The sequence below is a fragment of the Oryctolagus cuniculus genome, chromosome 9 (genome assembly GCF_964237555.1).
Source record: "Oryctolagus cuniculus chromosome 9, mOryCun1.1, whole genome shotgun sequence".
Classification (NCBI taxonomy): domain Eukaryota; kingdom Metazoa; phylum Chordata; class Mammalia; order Lagomorpha; family Leporidae; genus Oryctolagus; species Oryctolagus cuniculus.
Window position 1 is genome coordinate 118,056,925 of NC_091440.1, and position 18,729 is coordinate 118,075,653.

The following is an 18,729-nucleotide window of genomic DNA, read 5'->3' on the forward strand; positions in this document are numbered from 1 at the left end:
GATCTCCCACCTGGATGCAGGGGCCCAACCACTTGGACCATATTTTGCTGATTTTCCGGGCACATTAGCAGGAAGCCGGGTTGGAAGTAGAGAAGCCAGGTCTCAATCCGGCACCCCTATGGGATCCCAGCCTCGTAGGCAGTGACTTTACGTACTATGCCACAGAGCTGGCCCCTAAACTTACTCTTAATGATGCAAAGCCATGATGGGCTTGCAGCCTGAGAATCCAGATAGGTCAAAACATTGATCTTCATATGCTCAAGTTGTAAAGCACAGGAATGGGACTATTTATGAAACTGTGCCGTTGTTCTCCATCTTATAATTTACAGCTATAGTTTCATTATTAGTAATCAGTCACTAATACAAAATTTGTATGAATTGACTATATAACAGATACAAGTACCCATCTTCAAAAGAAATTTTTAAAAGAATGAGCCCAGGGGGCTGGTGCGGTGGTGTAGCAGGTAAAGCTGCCACCTGCAGTGCCAGCAGTGCCAGCACCCCATATGGGTGCCGGTTCACGTCCCGGCTGCTCCACTTCCCATCCAGCTCTCTGCTATGGCCTGGGAAAGCAGTAGAAGATGGCCCAAGTCCTTGGGCCCCTGCACTTGCATGAGAGACCCCGAAGAAGTTCCTGGCTTCAGCTCGGTGCAGTTCCGCCGGGCCGGCCGTTGTGGCCAATTGGGGAGTGAATCAGCAGATGGAAGACATCTCTCTCTCCTCTCTCTCCCTCCCTCCCTCCCTCCCTCCCTCTCCTTCTCTCTCTGACTTTCAAATAAATAAATAAATCTTAAAAAAAGAGAATTATCCCATCTATTATTTTTTGAAAAAGGAAAACTGGTGTATTTTATGAATTCTGGAAACACAGCCAGATCTATTAGGCAACTGATGATACATTGCTGACTTTAATAGGCTGAAAACTCTATACCTAATACATTTTACAACACGATTTTGCTCTAATCATTTCAACATTTTTCAGATTCTGATGAACTGTAATGACAAAGCAATTTTTTCTATTTGAAGGGTTATCCGTGTCCAAAGTCAGTATTTTAGTTGACTTAAAAATATTTAATTAGGTATATGAGAATACTAGAGAATTCTCACTGTATGGTAGATGAGTTTTTCAGAAATTCCATATATACATTGGCCATATAACTGTGGAAGAAAAAGAAAGAAAAGATAATTGAATTTGCTCTACTTGTTTCTGACTTTGCATTCTGTTATTAGATACAGGCGGCAAGGCACCAGATGTTTTCTGGGAAGCATGATTTAGGAAACCAAGTGTCTTAAAGTCAATGAAAAGTTGCTTGTTCAGTAAGGGTGTCTCAGTTAAAAACTTTGCTGCACTGAGATGGGAAGCATAGGCTATACTTGCCATTCATTCTTACTGAGGAAAATAATTCTCACAGGAGCCATCCTTCTATGACTCGTTTACAGTTTGTATTTGTGAGAGAAGAGGAAAAAGCTGACATTGAAATCAGTACTAAAAGGGCAAAACAGATTTGCATTACACATTTTTGAGCTATTTTCTTCAGTGGGATGAATAATTTGTCATCTCTAGATTCAGTGAGTAGCAAGTTCACCCTTAACCCCTCTCATCTTGCTGTTTTGTTAAAGGCATTTGGCCAAGTAAGATTGGGCTGTTGTGTAAAAACCATGAAGTACAAAGTACTCCTTTTAGACTTGGCAAGTGGAATACTTCTGTTTAAATAAATTGTTTAAATTGTGTTTATTTGTATTACTGTAAAACAAACTCTTGAGATATCCCCACTCTTTAAAATGACCTGGTATGATGCAGGATATATTTATAAATAAAACCAAGTCACAAATAAAGTCAATGAGCACATGCCAAAAAATCAATGACCATTGGTTGGAAATTTTTTTTTCAAATATCATCAAAAGCTGTGGCAAGATAGACTTGACATATAAATATTACACCTCTCCAGAATCATTTTCCAATGCCTTTGAACACTAGAGCCACCTCACAGCCACCTTGAGCTGTACTTTGGAGTTCTTGCTTTGATGCATTCCTGATTTTATTGCTGCTTAAAGGCAACGGTTGGGTTTTATTTATTTTAAAAGCATTAGAGAAATATTTGCAGAATGACTGCATCTATAATAAAGGCTTCTAACAAACAGATCAGTGAATAACCAAGAGAATGGCACCCTTATGCGTTCATTTACAAAAATGATAGAATGGCTTATTTGATGACTCGCAAACTTGAAATATTTTTTGAAGCTTTTAAAAAGCTTTAGTGGTTTTTCACACAAGAATAATCAGGTTTAAAATAAATGTCAGTGTTCAGTTAGATTTCAATAAATGCAACATTAGAAAATACTTTAAATATACATCCCCAATAGGCTGGGGCTTTATAGAGATAAAACAAGCAGTTAAAATGAACAAAATGTGGTGTATACACATGTGGCCTAAATTTGGTGTATACACATGTGGACAAATAATTGGGACTAGGCTTTAGGATCCAACTCACCTGGAATCTCTTTCTTTTGGATAATTCACACTTGGCATGACTTTTCAAGTACTCCCTGCCTCCAAAGGAATATTCAAGATAGGCTGTCTCCATGAGGTCTTTCCTGAATAATTAAACTTCCTTGAATTTTTTAAAAGTATTTATTTATTTATTTGAAAGAGTTACAGAGAGAGAGAGAGAGAGAGAGAGAGAGAGAGAGAGAGAGAATCTTCCGTCTAGATGCTGGTTTATTCCTCAGATGGCTGCAACATGTAGGGCTGGGCCAAGCTGAAGACAGGAGATTTTCCAGGTCTTCCATGTGGGTGGCAAGGGCCCAAGTATTGAGTTACCTTCTGCTGCTTTTCCCAGGCCATGAGCAGGGAGCAGGGTGCTGAGTCGGAAGTGTAGCAGCTGGGACTCCAATCAGCGCCCATATGGAATGCAAGTAGTGGCTTTACTCATTTTGCCACAATGCTGACCCCCTTCCTTGAAATTTTCTTGCCAATAAACTCTCAGTATTGTACATTCTTACTTTCCTATATGCTGTGTTGAATTAGTTTCAAGATGTGTGCCTGTGGGTGTGTGCACGCACATGTATGTGTGGTGTTACTTACATGTGAATATGGCCTCCCGGGAAAGTGTGTGGTTTTCAGTGCAGAGAGCATGGCCCTGAGCCTTTGTATTTCCCATGGTATCTAGTGTTGAATATATTATTAAGCACAAAATAGTTCTACTGTAACACTCCAGGCCAAACGGGTTTTTAATGGGGTACACAGGAAGTATACTGGAGTCCATGTTTTTGCCTAGTGGGGAATTCATTTTGAACTTGGATCTAATTTGGAATGTATTCTTCCAGCCAAGCAGCAGAACATACACCCCTCCTTGCAACAACCGTGGGGCTGGCAAAACACAGGAGGGGCAGACAAATTGCACTCAGAGAAGAAACAAAGTTGCTGGGCTGTTCAAATAGAGACAGAAGCCAGTCCCTGTGTAATAAATACTGGCGGTAGCCCTTTAGCCAACCCCAAGGAGTGAAACAGGCTTCCAGTTTATGAAGACTGCATATTAAATTCTGAAAAAAAGATAGAAACTCTGAGATTTTTCTACTATTAGTAATAAGGAATTTGTTACCAAGAAGTGATTAGAAGTTTAGAACATCTTGAGGAGAGAGGAGATGTGTGACAATTTGACAATGGGTGAAGACAGAGAGTCTGTGCCATACCCAAACAGACACAAATCTCACTGAACTCTTAATATACAATAGGAAAAGAACTTCTGAACTCTAATGTGGATTATTTATAGTTTGTAACATACACAAGTATGCTTCAAAAATTTGTGGAAATGGAATTAGAAGTTTGTTTTGTTGCAAAAAAAAATGTTCCGTTAATATAGATCCCCACTTTTAGCTTGCTTAGAAAAGCATGTATTGTCTGGTTGAGGCAAGTATCTTAATTCAGTGGCATTTTTCATTTTATAATGGAATTGTTTGCCCCACCCACACCCCCAGCATCTTTACTTTTTAATAACACTAAGCTTTTCTTCTGAAGAATGATTAAACCCTGCACTCAGCCTTAAAATCAATGCAGGTTCAACTTCACAGTCAGCCTCAGTGCTGGCCAAGGTGAAGCAGCCCAGGCCATCTGTCTGGCCTAATGATTGATTGACGTTTGGGTATGTGACCCTGCAGATGCCACGACAGTATAATTCCAGATATTTAGGGAAGAGTATGTCCCTTCCACACTGGATGTGAAGTCTGGAGCAGAGGTGTTTGGTGTTTAATTAAGAAGGGACATCATGTCTGCAAGTAAATTCAAAATGTGGGGAGGAATCAATCCAGGATGGAGAACCAGGGAGCTGTGATGCTGTTGGAGCCTGACTCAAGCCAGCCACGCTCCTGCGTGCTTGAATCAGTAAAATCCCTTTGTGGTGAAGCCAGCATGACATTGGGGCCTTTTGTCCCTTGTGACTAAGAGTTCTAAATGATAACAATAATTTAACAAAGTAGGCATTTCTCAGCCCCTTATGAGTTTAGAAAATGCAAGTTAGCTTTCTGAAATTCATAAGCTCTGGGTGACTGACAAGCTTATTTTGGCTGTGATGCCAAGCCCCGTGCTTGGGTAAACTGACCAAGGTAAATGGCACCTTCTAAGCCTTATTATTAATAGCCAGCTCTTTTCCACTTTTAATTCCAGGGTCCTCAAGCATTCAACCTCATCCCACCTATTTCTTTTAAACATATGCAGATTTTTGGTAGCTTTACCCTGTTTCACTTTATTTTTAATTTTATTTATTTAAAAGAGAAAATCCAATCAGTTGGTTCACTTTCCCACTGCACACAACTGTGGGGTTGAGCAGAGATGAACTCAAAAGAAGAAATTACTATATTCACGATAGTTGAGGTTGCTAAACAAGTGATCAAGTAGTTATTGAGTAGCTGTTTTTGCCAGCCAAGTGTCAGTGTGATGTGTCCCATAAGAATAAGTGTTCTTACAGCAGTTTTCATTAAAGAATGCTGCCACAGTGTGCTCAAAACAGGGGCCAGATTCTTATTTGCCAAATTCTGGGTTCAAATGACTGGATGGGCAAGGCACTGGATGGAGGGAAATTAGTTAACTGAGCCAAAGATGTTGTATCACCAACCTCTGTATTCATCTTTTTTTATTTTTAATTAATTAATTTATTTATTTTTGACAAGCAAAGTGGACAGTGAGAGAGAGAGAGAGAGACAGAGAGGAAGGTCTTCCTTTGCCGTTGGTTCACCCTCCAATGGCCGCCGTGGCCAGCGTGCTGTGGCCGGCGCATCGCGCTGATCCGAAGCCAGGAGCCAGGTGCTCTTCCTGGTCTCCCATGGGGTGCAGGGCCCAAGCACTTGGGCCATCCTCCACTGCACTCCCGGGCCATAGCACAGAGCTGGCCTGGAAGAGGGGCAACCGGGACAGAATCCAGTGCCCCGACCAGGACTAGAACCCTGTGTGCCAGCACCACAAGGCAGAGGATTAGCCTATTGAGCTGCGGCACCAGCCCTCCAACCTCTGTATTCATCTTCACGCTCATTGCACATCCATTTAGTGATGTGGATGTTAGCTTCCCAGGGCCCTTTTTTAGTCCTCGTGTGTCGTCTTCCACACCAGTAGTATGATGATGATTCTCGCTGCTGAACTCTGCTTTCAACACCAGACAGCCAGTTTCCAGCAGAGATTCATTGCAAAACTCTAATATAGAACTCTCAAATCTGTTTGCCTTCAGTAGATTCTGCAGACTGGCACATTTCTGAACATGACCCTAAATCATTATCTCTCTTCCATTTTCTTGGAAATAATAATAGTCCATTTACTAAGTTTGGACACTTGGGTAAATCATTTAACTTCTCTGGATCTTGGAGTTATCGATGGCAAATGAGACCGTGTAAAACTTCACATCCTTTCTATATTCTCTGTGACATTTTTCCAATAAATGAGGTCATAAAAATCTCTTTTTTAAAAGTCAGAGGCATAGAGTCAGAGATAGAGAGAGATATAGACAAGCACACAAAGAGCTCTTATCCGCTGGTTCGCTCCCCCGTTAGCCTACTCCAGAGCCAGGAACCCAGTCCAGGTTTCCCATGTTGGGGGCGGGTGACCAAATACTTGAGCTGTCACCAGCTGCCTCTCAGTGTGCTTCGGAGCAGCAGGCTTGAATTGGGAATGAAAGCAGGACTGACACCAGGCACCCCAGTAGGGTACGCACATGTCCCAGCCACCACCGTAAGTGCTAGGCCAAACGCCTCCCCTCTCTTACGTTACGTGTTGCATGTATTCATATTGTACTTTTGCTAAGTTACCACGTGGTGTCAAATCTCAGTCTCTTAGACAAACGGATTTAGTTCTCACCCATGATATGTGTCACCTGGGACTCTGCTCCTCCTCATCTTGATTCAAGAACAGAACTGAAGGATCAACCTCTGCCGAGGAACTGTCATTTTGATGGTAGAGGGAAAGGTATGGGTGGGACCTAGGCCCTTTACAGATCTCATGTTCCATTGGCCACAGCCAGCCACATGGCTAAGCTGTCAATGTGGTGAGAAGTGAGCCAGTGTCACTGATGACAGCAAGCTGATGGCCAAGGGCTGTGATACGGAACCTCGCACAGGGAGGTGGACAAGGGCCTGGGAGAAGTGGTATAATCTCCCATGGTGCTCACAGTGAAGAACGTGAACAGATTTTGTTGTTGAAGAGCATTGTGGTCCAGTAGGTTAGATTGCAGCTTGAGACACGGCAGCCATTATCAGAATGCCAGTGTGAATCCTGACTGCTCTGCTGCTGATCAAGCTCTCTGCTGATACACCAGGGAGGCAGTAGATGATGGATCGATCACCTACGTGGGAGACCCGGATAAAGTTCCTGGCTCCTGCCTGCAGCTTAGCCCAACCCTGCCTTCTACTGTTTGGAGAATGAGCCAGTGGATGGGAGATCAATCTCTCTTTTCTTTCTTTTTGTTCTGCCTTTCAAATAAACAAGTACATCTTTAAAACAAATATGTTGCCATATTTGATGTTGCTTTATTTTTTTAAAGATTTTATTTATTTATTTATTTGAGAGGTAGAGTTACAGACTGAGAGGGGAGACAGAGAGAAAGGTCTTCCTTCCATTGGTTCACTCCCCAGATGGCCACAACGGATGGAGCTGTGCCTATCCGAAGCCAGGAACCTGGTGCTTCTTCCTGGTATCTTATGTGGGTTCAGGGGCCCAAGCACTTGGGCCATCCTCCACTGCACTCACGGGCCACAGCAGAGAGCTGGACTGGAAGAGGAGCAGCCGAGACTAGAACCAGAGCCCATATGGGATGCCGATGCTGCAGGCGGAGGATTAACCTACCTACCGTGGTGGAGCGCTGGCCCCCCTGATGTTGCCTTATTTACATGAAATACCTTGGCATTTAAAAATTAGAATGATCCATTTAGAGTAAACCAAGGAGATGCTGAGAATATGGGCCCACTTTGAGATAAAATAATGTCAGAGAGATCCCATTTTTTCAGTGCAAACTAATCATCAACTGTGATGCTTTGCAATTCAGGAGGTTGGGGATGATCATTAAACCTGTGCGGAAGGGAAACAATGAGACTGTGAGCCCTGCATTTGGGACTTTCCCTTTGCTGGCATCCCTGTCAACCTGTGAATTCAGGTGGCTTCAATGATTAACCCTCAACAAACTGAAAAGCTGTGTTCACTGGAAAATTAACTCTTGCAAGGTCTTAGCAGATGCAGTAGAAGTAGATATTATATGCAAATGCAGTATTGATGGGGTCTGGAGTTTCTCTTTCCTCTGATGGCTACGTGAGCTACTGCAGTGCGGTTCTGGAGCCTGCACAATCAGTAATACCGGGGGGTTTCTTAGCCGTACGAGTTTTCAGGCCCACCTTTGACCCAGTGAATGCGAAACTGTCAGGTGAGACCGTCCAAATGTTCTGGTTGATTCCAAAATGCAATAAACTTTGGAAACCACTGGTCTTAGGATTATTCTCCAACCTCTGTAACTTCAAGCAGCTACTGGCACGTCAGCACCTTTGACGTTCAGCTAACAGAACCTAGTGCCACTTGTAATCTTCTGAAACAAGGTGTCCTATACAGCCCAGGATTCGAAAACCTTAGCCAGATCGTTGACATGGATTAGTGTGAGAAATATTTCTATATCACCACATATTTGCTTTAAAAATATGCTTTCGCATTTGCCTGAGTCTACCACTTTGACCAATGTTATGTGATCTTGAAATAAAAAACCTTGTCTTATTTTAGGGTTCTGCTTTGCCAAAAATATTTATGGCTTTCCCAGCTTTGCCAGGATAGAAAAGCTGCAGGAGCTTGGTTTATAGCAAGCTGACTCGCGTAGGTCAAAAAGGCCTGTGGAAAAATCTGAACTGTGCCTCTTTCCCAAACCAAAGTTGGGCCATGGTCCAAGAGGAGAGAAATAAACACTCAGGTGGAGAATTGTTCATTTCTTCTGGAATAGTTGAAATCTTCCCTGAGAAGACCTGATTTGGAATCAGGTAAATATGATGAAAAATAAAGCTTTAGTGGGAATGGGTAAGATCAAAATGTGGGTTAGGTAATGCTTTAATTTCAGCTTGTTCAAAATCTTCAAAACACTTTGTGATGATACCTCTTTAGTATGCTATAGTTTTTTGTTTACTTTAGTACAGAAATATAAGGGTACTTCAAAATGTTCATGGGAAATAATATTAAAAGATAAGTCTCTTTTGGTGCCAAAAATTTTGAAATTTATACCTACTGAGGAGTCTTCAAAAAGTTCATGGAAAATATGTATTATAAAAAAAACTATGCAAGCATTTGAAAAAATGTTTTGAACCAAAATAAACCTATTTTTAATTCAATTTTTCCATGAACCTTTTGAAGTAATCTTGCATATTGAATCTACCAAATTATCATTTTTTTCTGATTTTTTTGTTTGTTTAAAAGGCAGAGAGAAGGGGCCAGCATTGTGGTGCAGCGAGTTAAGCTGCTGTCTGCAACTCCAGCAACCCATATGGGCACTGGTTCGAGTCTCACTTGCTCCATTCTGATCCCACTCTCTGCTAATGCACATGGGAAAGCAGTGGAGGATAGCCCAGGTGCTTGGATGCACATGGGAGACCAAGAGGAAGCTCCTGGCTCCTGGCTTTAGATAGACCCAGCCATAGCCATTGCAGCTATTTGGAGAGTGAACCAGTGTTTGGAAGATTTCTCTCTCTCTCTCTCTCAACCTCTCTCTCTCTCTCTCTCTAACTCTGCCTTTCAAATAAATAAATAAATCTTCAGAGCCAGCTCTGTGGCTCACTTGGTTGATGCTCCACCTGCAGTGCCGGCATCCCACATGGGCACCAGGTTCTAGTCCAGGCTGCTCCTCTTCCAGTCCAGCTCTATGCTGTGGCCCAGGAGTGCAGTGGAGGATGGCCCAGGTCCTTGGGCCCTGCACCCGCATGAGGCCAGGAAGAAGCACCTGGTTCCTGGCTTCGGATCGGTGCAGCACCAGCTACGGCAGCCATTTGGGGGGTGAACCAACAGAAGGAAGACCTTTCTCTTTCTCTCTCTCACTGTCTATAATTCTACCTGTCAAATAAAAATAAATAAATAAATCTTTAAAAAAAAAAAAGGCAGAGAGAAAGGAACAGAGACTGAGACTCAAACTGAGATAGAGTTCATGTCCGTTGGTTCACTCCCCAGATGCCCACAGCAGCCCTGACAGGACCCTAACTGTAAGCCGAGAACAAAATCTCTCGTGGGAGGCAGGATCCTAACTACTTGATTCATCACCACTACCTGCCAGGGTGTGCATGAGCAGAAAGCTAGAATCGGAAGTGGAGCTGGGTATCAAACCCAGGCATTCCAATATGGGATGCTGGCATCCTAATCATCACACAACACTGTGGCCAATTGCATGCCCTAAAGGAAACAAACTGTGTTGCATATTTTGCATCTCTCTTCCCTTCTGACTTCCATTGTGACCCAGCTCAAATACAAACCCAATGGTATTAACTATGAGGCCCTTTTCTGTCTTAGGTAGTGCCTGAGAGGTAGAGAGATCACCGTTTTTGCCTACATGTTTTTTAAAAAATTGGCTAGCCAGTGAATTCTTCCACTGCCATTCTCCTGAGGATAATCATGCCTTTCAAAAATATAATCCTAGCCAATTTTCTTAAACATAGCCAAAGATGACCCAATTTGTAGTAAAATTAGGAACTTCTAAGACTCTGAGAACATACAGAAATAAAGCTTTTTGTTTAGAAAATGTAATTGATATAATTTCAGTAGTTATCATCTAGGTCAGTCTTTCTGGGTCTCAGACAAGAGCAAGGTTAAGTTAGCTATGGAGTGGAAGGGTCCCAAAGCTTGCCATGAGTCGCCTCTCATTGGATTACTGGTACCCAAAAGCGCTATACTAGGGAAAAGCAAAGTGACCAAACTACAGAAACCTAAATTAGAGGGTAGGATTTTAAGACTGTAGAGGCCTGCACTGTGGTACACTGGGCTAAGATACCACTTGTGATGCTGGCACCCCATATCAGAGTGCCGGGTAGAGTCCTGGCTGCTTTGCTTTTTATCCAACTCCCTGCTAATACACCAGAGAAGGCAGCAGAAGATGGCCAAGGTGCTGGGGCCCCTGTCACCCATATGAGAGATCAGGATGGAGTGCCCTGGCCCTGGCTTTGGCTTGGCCCAGCCCTGACCATTATGGCCATTTGGGCAGTGAACCAATAAAGGGAAGATTCTCTCTCTCTCTCTCTCTCTCTCTCTCTCTCCCCTCCACCCTATCTCTCCCTGTCACTTTTAAATAAGTAAATACATGTTTACTCTGCCTTTTAAATAAGTAAATACACATTTTTAAAAAGATTTATGACAGTAGCTACAATATTTTATTGACTGGAGCACTACAGTAGGGAAGGAGTCAAGAACTACTGGTTGGAGAACGGTATCCATAGACATGAAAGAGATGGATGGGTCAGAGAAAGAGGTGCAGAAGCACACAGAGGTGCATTGTCTGTTCATCTTATTCACAAGGCAGTCTGCAGTGAAAGTTGTTCCAGACCTGCATGTCCAGGCTGCTTTGTGTTATTTAAAGATTGGGAGCTTCCTTAGACTTTGAGTGTTAGGATGCTCTGCCCTTTGAATTCAACTTAGTGTGATCACTGAACTAACACTTTTTTCTTTAACCTTCCTTCTTCTGTACACTGGATGATTCTCTCTGTCTTGCATTTAAGTACAATCTTTGCCCCACTCTCGATGTTCCCATGCTTAATGGTTGACTCAATGGTAAATCTTGCTTGATAATTGTCTGTCTCTGCCAAAACACTCTTGTAGCTGGGTTACAAAAGCAGTAACAACACGGCTGTGCATTCATACACCTTTTGGTAAGGAAAGACTCTGGGCTGGGAGGCTCAGGTGCTTGCACTAAGGGGCTGTAGGTATCTACAGGGAAGAGTACTAATGAGTAGTATGTTATCATCTTCTGCTACAATATCCACCCTCTGAGTCACCCAGATCCACTCATGCCCTGATTTTAACTAAGCTGTTCTTATTCTACAAAGGTAAATCTACTCTACAAAGGAGTAACCAATCTCAACCTTTGTCCCCCACCCAATGCACATATTTTCTAAAACAAAGACAACAGGAGGATGAGCCAGATAGGCATCAAGTCCACAGCTCCATCTTCCATCTGCCATTATGGAGTCCCCCTCCCCAACCCCCCAGTCAACACTCTGCAGACACAAGTCATTTGCGTGGTTGTAATACAGACCTAGATCCCTGAGGGCTCAGGGACCTAAATTGCCCTGATCTTGTCAGATTATCCCCTGGGATTCGAGCACCCTGAGGCACCTCAGTGAATTCTGAATTTAAGCTACATTTACTGCTCCCATTTGACAACAGAAGTCCTATCTCCATGTGATTGTCAATGTGGTTGACTGCTTTCTTTTTTTGCCCCCTGGTCTACTGTCCCATGTGTCTAGGTAGCAGCCAAAGTTCCAGATGTAGTGAAACCATGACTATGTCCCCAGGGGAAAGATCTGCCCCAACCACCCTCCCCTCCCCAGTTGTCTGCATACTTAGGAAATCATTTACCATCTGTCAGCCTAGCATTGTCTGAACTGCGTGATGTTTGTGAGCCTGGAAGAGGCAGAGAAGAGTGATTGGAAGTTTCTGGTGTGTACCGCCTAGGGAAGCCCACAGCATCTACCACAGTGGTTCTGTAAAATATGTGTTATCAAAGGAGGCATTCGAAATGAGCTGGGGCCACCGTGCTGTTGTTCAAACTGTGACTTTATGTCTTACAATTTCACCTTGGTAACTGGACTCTGTTGTTTTTATCACTCAAAATGTGCTTCCATTATATTTTCATTTAGACATCAAAAGTTTCTCATAAGGGAAGCCTGAGGAGAGAGCAAAGGAAGTAAAGGAAAATAAATATAACCTGGTGTCCTTCCAATTGTCCTCTTGAGTGAGGACAGAGCAAGACAGCCGTAATTGTGAGCAGCACTGGAAATACTCAGTTCCTGAGCACAACATGTGAGTTTTCTGCAATCAAGGGGGAACAGAGAGTAGTCTGTTCAGATCTCACTTAGCTCTACTGCTTGGGTGCAAGAGGGAACTTATTTTAGCCGTCAGCCCAAATATATTGGTTAAATTATTGCCATTTTCATTTAAAGGCAGCTGAGAAAATATATGCCAATTACTTCCAGTGACCACTGGCCTCAAGATGTCTTTTCATTCATTAATTATTAAGGATTGGGCTTTTGTAAGGAGTTGATGGAGACCTACCTCTCTCGCTCGCTTGCTCGTTCTCTCTCTCTCCCTGTCTCTCATTTAACACCTCCTTCATAGGGGTGTTGTGAGGATTTCTGCCTGTGTGGTAATGCCGTTCAGTAGCCTGCTTGGAATTTCCCAGTGGAAAGGTGTTATAAAATTTCAAAATAAAAAATCTACTACTCCTAATAAGGTTGTTGATCTTGAAATGCAATATGAAAACCAGAGACTGGAAATTTAAAATTTGTAATAAAATGCTCTAAAGCTGTGATCTCGTCAAACCTTGGGTGTTCAGCAGGGGTGGGCCCAGGGAAGGCTTGGATGGGAGATGCTTTGGGATGTGGTGGCGGTGATTCAGTTGGTGGCCCACTTCCATCCCAAGGTGGTCCAGAGCCAACTCCCCAGTGTGGGCTATGGTGCACTGTGCTGTAGGAGAACCTTCTCTTGGGCGAGATGGAAGACTGAGGTTCTGACCACATCTGCTCATTAAAAATTCCAGGGCACTTTTATAAGGTTAAGGATGTAGCCTTGTGTCCTACAATCTGGTTCCAGCTAGGTAGCAACATGAGCTTCTTAGTACAGTGTAGAAAAATAAGATGCATGGAAATTTCAGAAGGATAATTAATATTTCTATGGGAGAAAATTTACCCTGTACTCTTACTTTATGTGCCAGCAGAACAAAACACCTGTTTGAATAACTTTCTTGTGGAGATGTGACTGTAATTGTTGATGAGAAATCCCCTTCTCAATAAACCTTTATAATGAGGGCAAACTTCAGAAGCTCCTCAATATTAATGCACTATTATACAATGACTAAAGCTTCAGAGTTTTTTCTGTTTTTTTTTTTTCCAGTCCTTTGAATAATTGAGAATAATGGATAATTGAGATAGGAATGGAATCCACAATAAACGACAGAATCATTTTAATATAGAATAATCTGAGATCTTTAGCCAACTCCTGGTACCTATATGTCACCCATAACTTTCAGGACACATAGTCATGTGTCACCTATAGTTTTACACATATACTAATCGCATAACAAAAATTCAAGCAATAACGGTCAATTAATTCTTAACAGTAAATGGACTAGAAGTTTGGATGGCTGTTTAGAAAAGCAAAAAACAAACAAACAAAAAAGAAAATAAAAAACCAAGGGAGGAAGAGGAGGCGGACAACTTTCATGTTCTCACATACATTTGGAGCCACCCCTTTCCTGGGATGGGAGAACCACATTGCTGTCTTCTATGCCTCACTCTTCTGACTGAACTTAAAGTGCCCTGTGTCTAGATTTTGGTTGATGGCAACTCTTGAGCTTAAGCTCCGTATGTAATTTGCCATTTCTGTGGAAAGTTACCATAGTTCTGTGGTTTCAGCAGAATGAAAAAAATGCCTCCCCGTTTCAGGCAGAGAACAGCTCTGATGAGTGAATGTGAGCCTTCGCCCCCTCCCTGCAGGGGAGGCTCTGACTATGGAGAAGTGCAGGCAGGGCCCTCATTTCCGAAATCCATATTAGTGGGGGAGGGGGGCGGATAACAAACATTAAACATTTAAGCACTTTTGTTTCTTTGTATTTGAGTTGAAGCCTTTAAGAGGAAAAAAGAGGTATTTCTAGATACCAATGACCTGTTTCCCACAGTTTGCCCAGGTAATTATATTTAAGTAATTATATTTAAGTATTTTGATACTTCTTCTGTGGTCTTACACTATTGTCTTTTTTTTTAAAGATTTTATTTATTTATTTGAGAGGTAGAGTTATAGACAGCGAGAGGGAGAGACAGAGAGAAAGGTCTTCCTTCCATTGGTTCACCCCCAAACGACTGCTACGGCTGGCGTGCTGCACTGATCTGAAGCCAGGAGCCAGGTGCTTCCTCCTGGTCTCCCATGTGGGTGCAGGGGCCCAAGCACTTGGCCATATTCTATTGCTTTCCCAGGCCATAGCAGAGAGCTGGATTGGAAGAGGGGCAGCCGGGACTAAAACTGGCGCCCATATGGGATGCTGGTGCCACAGGCGGAGGCCACAGTGCCAGCCCCTCACACTATTGTCTTTATTAAAAAATATTTTATTTATTTATTTGAGAGGTAGAGTTATAGACAGACAAAGGAAAAGACAGAGAGAAAGGTCTTCCATCTGCTGGTTCACTCCCCAATTGGTTGCAATGGCCAGAACTGGGCTGATCTGAAGCCAAGAGCTTCTTTCAGGTCTTTCATGTTGGTACAAGGGTCCAAGCACCTGGGCTTACCAGGCCAAAAGCAAAGTTGGATCAGGAGAGGAGAATCTGGGTCATGAACCGGTGCCCATATGGGCTGCCACACTGGTGGTGGAGGCTTAGCCTACCACACCATAGCACTGGCCCTACAATCTAGTCTTAATATCAGCCTTAAGGCAATCTATAATATTCAAAAATTAGGTTTCCATTTTGAGTCCAATGCTTTGGAAGATGCAATAATATGAGACAGTGTAACAAACAGTCCTATATTCTAAAAGACCCAATGCAACTACAAATAAAAAGAGAATTATAAAGGTATGTAGTGCAGGACAACAAGTCAAGTGACAGTATTCTTTAATTACATTTACTTAAAGATTCTTAGAGATAATTGCACATGCTTATCTCTACACACAGCCAGGAATGTCATCCAGGTCTCCCATGTGGGTGGCAGGAACCCCATTACCTGAGCCATCCCTGTTGCCTCGAAGGGTGTGCATTGGTAGGAAGCCTGAGGTAGGAGGTAGAGATGGGAATGGAACAAGGTTCTGTGTGGTGGGATGACTTTGTCTTAATTACTAGGCCAAATGGTCTCTCCTATATTCTTTTTAATTGCTAGGCAGTGTTCTACAAAATGTACTTTTACAACTCTATAAGCTTTATCTAGGAGGCCTTTTTTTTTAAGATTTATTTGAAAGGCAGAGTTATAGAGAGGCAGAGAGAGAGAGAGAAAAGTCTTCCATCTGCTGGTTCACTCCCCAGATGGCTGCAACGGCTGGAGCTTTGCCGATCTGAAGCCAGGAGCCAGGAGCTTTTTCCAGGTCTCCCACATCGGTGCAGGAGCCCAAGGACTTGGGCCATCTTCTACTGTTTTCCCAGGCCTAGCAGAAAGCTAGACTGGAAGTGGAGCAGCCAGGACTCGAACGAGCGCTCCTATGGATGCCGGCACTGCAGGCAGCAGCTTTACCTGACTGAAGTGCACAATAAAAGAATCAACAGATGAGAGAATTATCACTTGCTGAAGTTATTGTTTTTAAATCTTTCAATTTTAAAGAATCAGGGACAATATGGATATAGTTGAAGATCACAGTTAACTTGGTTTCAGATTCCATTAATTTAAATATGTATCCCTGATCATGGGAACTAATATAATAGTCTTGTTCTACATCAGCAGAATCAGACCTGGAACATTCTTGAATGACATTAACATGTAGTCATGAAAACCGTAAGGATATTCAACAATGAACAACTATGTCCAATAAATTGTTCTGTAAAATGAGAATTCTCTCTTGAAAAAAATAAAACTTGGTAAAGATTGCAAATACTTGAAATCCTGTTATGCATAGAAAGGAACAAAGTCTCATGTTATACAAGTGTTTCTCCAAAAGCAAATCTGGGATATATATTTAAAAGGCAGAGTTTATCTCAATAAGAGATAAGCTTTCTACGATTAAGAGTTCTACAATTCTTACTTGTTTCTTAAGGATAATAGATGTGGGGCGGGAGGAGTTCAACAAATTGTGCTGGGATGTTTGCATGCAAAAAATATAGACTTAAATCCCCAGCTCACACCATATATATACAATTAATCCAACATGGATCAAATGATATTTAAAATACAAAAATCTTTTGAGAAAACATAGGAATTTATCTTTGTGACCTTGGGTTTGGCAATGATTCCTTAAATATAAACAAAAGGGCATGCAGTAAAAATATTGGATAAGTTGGGCTTCATCAATCTGTAATACTGTTGTGCTTTAAAGGATACCATCGACAAAAAAGTGAAAAGTACAACTCAAAGACTGGGAGAAAATATTTGTGAGTTGGGTCTGATAATAGGCTTGTACCAGAATATATGAAGAACAGTATACTGATTTGATGGAATATTTTTCAGCTACAGAAACAAATGAGTACTAATGCAGGCTACAACATAGATAAACCTTGAAACTATGCTAGTTATAATAAATCAGACACAAAATGTCACTTACTACACAATCCATTTACTTGAAATGTTAAGAATAGGTAAATCTACAAGGATGGATATTGGATACTGGATTATTGGTTCCTGGTGTCCAGGGGGAGTAGAGAATAAGGAATGGCTACTAATGAGTATAGAATTTTTGGGGGGTGATAAAAACATTCAAACATTATATGATGTAAACTTTGTGAATATGCTAAAAATACCAAAAGATACACTTTAAAGTGGTGAATTTTGTGATAGGTGAATTGCATTCCAATCAAAAATAAAAATATAGTGAGATTTCTCCATCTTTGAAAATTTCCAAGCTGTAAGTATTTTGATTAGGTGAGAGATGGGTGGTGACCTACAAATTTGCTTAGATTCAGGTGATCTTGGGTGATACGTTGTATCAATAACAAGCACTGGAGTGAAGAGTCAGGACTTCTGGGTTGTGTTATCTTTGCTGTTTTCTTAGCTGGAGCAAATCTCACTCCCTCCAGGATGGGCTTGTTTTATGTAAAATAGGGATGATAACATAAGATTCACTGACATCACACACTTTGTGAACTTTAATTAGAGTAATAATACAAAATTACTCTAAAATGGCAAAGCACAATGTAGCTATTATATTTTGATATTTCCAGAATTGCATATGGGTTTTATGGATGACTTTTAAATCTATAAATTCATTCTAGTTTTAAATATGCCTTCTCCTTAGATCATTGCACAGAAAAGGGCAGTGAATGGTGGATTATTCAGGGTATGTATTTCTGTTCAGTTAGTAAATTATCTGTCTCCTTTCTTATTGTCTTTTCATCAGTTATCTAATTCTAACCCTTGACTACTTAATTAAAATTTTCCACCAAAATAGATAAGGTAGGGCAAAAGATTCCACTAACTTTTAGAAGCATGGGTAGGTTTCATATGAGACAGGATTAAATGTATAGACCAGTGTTCTGTGTAGCACAGACACCTGCCGGCATCCTACTAACACATACACAAAAAGGAACAGTTTGGGCACTATTAGAACTGTTACAGGCAAAGGAGAAAGAAACTTGACAATTCAGAGGGGTTGAAATATAAAACAGAAATAGGTTAGACTTCTGTTTTCCTTTCTATCAAGTAACTAAAATTTCTCTCAATATGTGTGCTCTGCTTGAAACTGCAAATCATCCTGAAGTTCTCCCGTCTCATAAGGTCTGCCTCTGGCAGCAGCTGGAGAGCTGATGCTATTTCCTCATGCAGTCAGTCAGTAAGAACCCGGTCTTGGACTGCTTGCTTATCAGTAACTCAGTTGGCAGGCATTACAATAGATACTTGCCATACCATTACACATCCCCTTTGAATTTTGGTAAAATTAATTCTTTATAAAATAGCACTTGAGATGTTCCTCTTCTGTAGAGGCCTGTTTTTGTAGGCTACAATAGTTTATAATTCATTCATGACTTTAATGTTGCAGAAAAATCTGCCCACCCTTACCTTATTGTGTGTTCTCTGCCACTCTTTCTCACAACAAAATGTTTCACTGCTTTGATTCTCTTCTACTTTTGTTGTCTGACTGTTTCCAGTCTGGTGGAAGAGGGTTTTTGCTTTGTTTTTAGATTCAAGTTAGGGGGAAGTTGTTTAGCACAGTGGTTAAGGTAATGCTTAGGACACTCACATATCATATCAGAGTGCCTATGTTTGGTTCCTGGCTCAGCTCCTGATACCAGTTTCCTGCTAATAATGTGTTCCCTAGGAAGTAGCAGGTGATGGCTCAAGTGGTTGGATCTCTGCCAGCACTTGGGAACTCACTGGAATGAGTTCCTGGTTCCTCCCTTTGAACT

At 41.8% G+C, this 18,729-nt stretch overlaps 1 long non-coding RNA gene across 1 annotated transcript; it reads right to left on the bottom strand.

Annotated features, from left to right (window-relative positions):
- Positions 1–15,269: 15,269 nt before the first annotated feature.
- Positions 15,270–18,505, bottom strand: LOC127486099 (uncharacterized). Its single transcript, XR_007912891.2, has 2 exons — positions 18,383–18,505; positions 15,270–15,914 (listed from the first exon to the last, which is right to left on the bottom strand). It is a non-coding gene; the product is annotated as an uncharacterized lncRNA (long non-coding RNA).
- Positions 18,506–18,729: the final 224 nt, after the last annotated feature.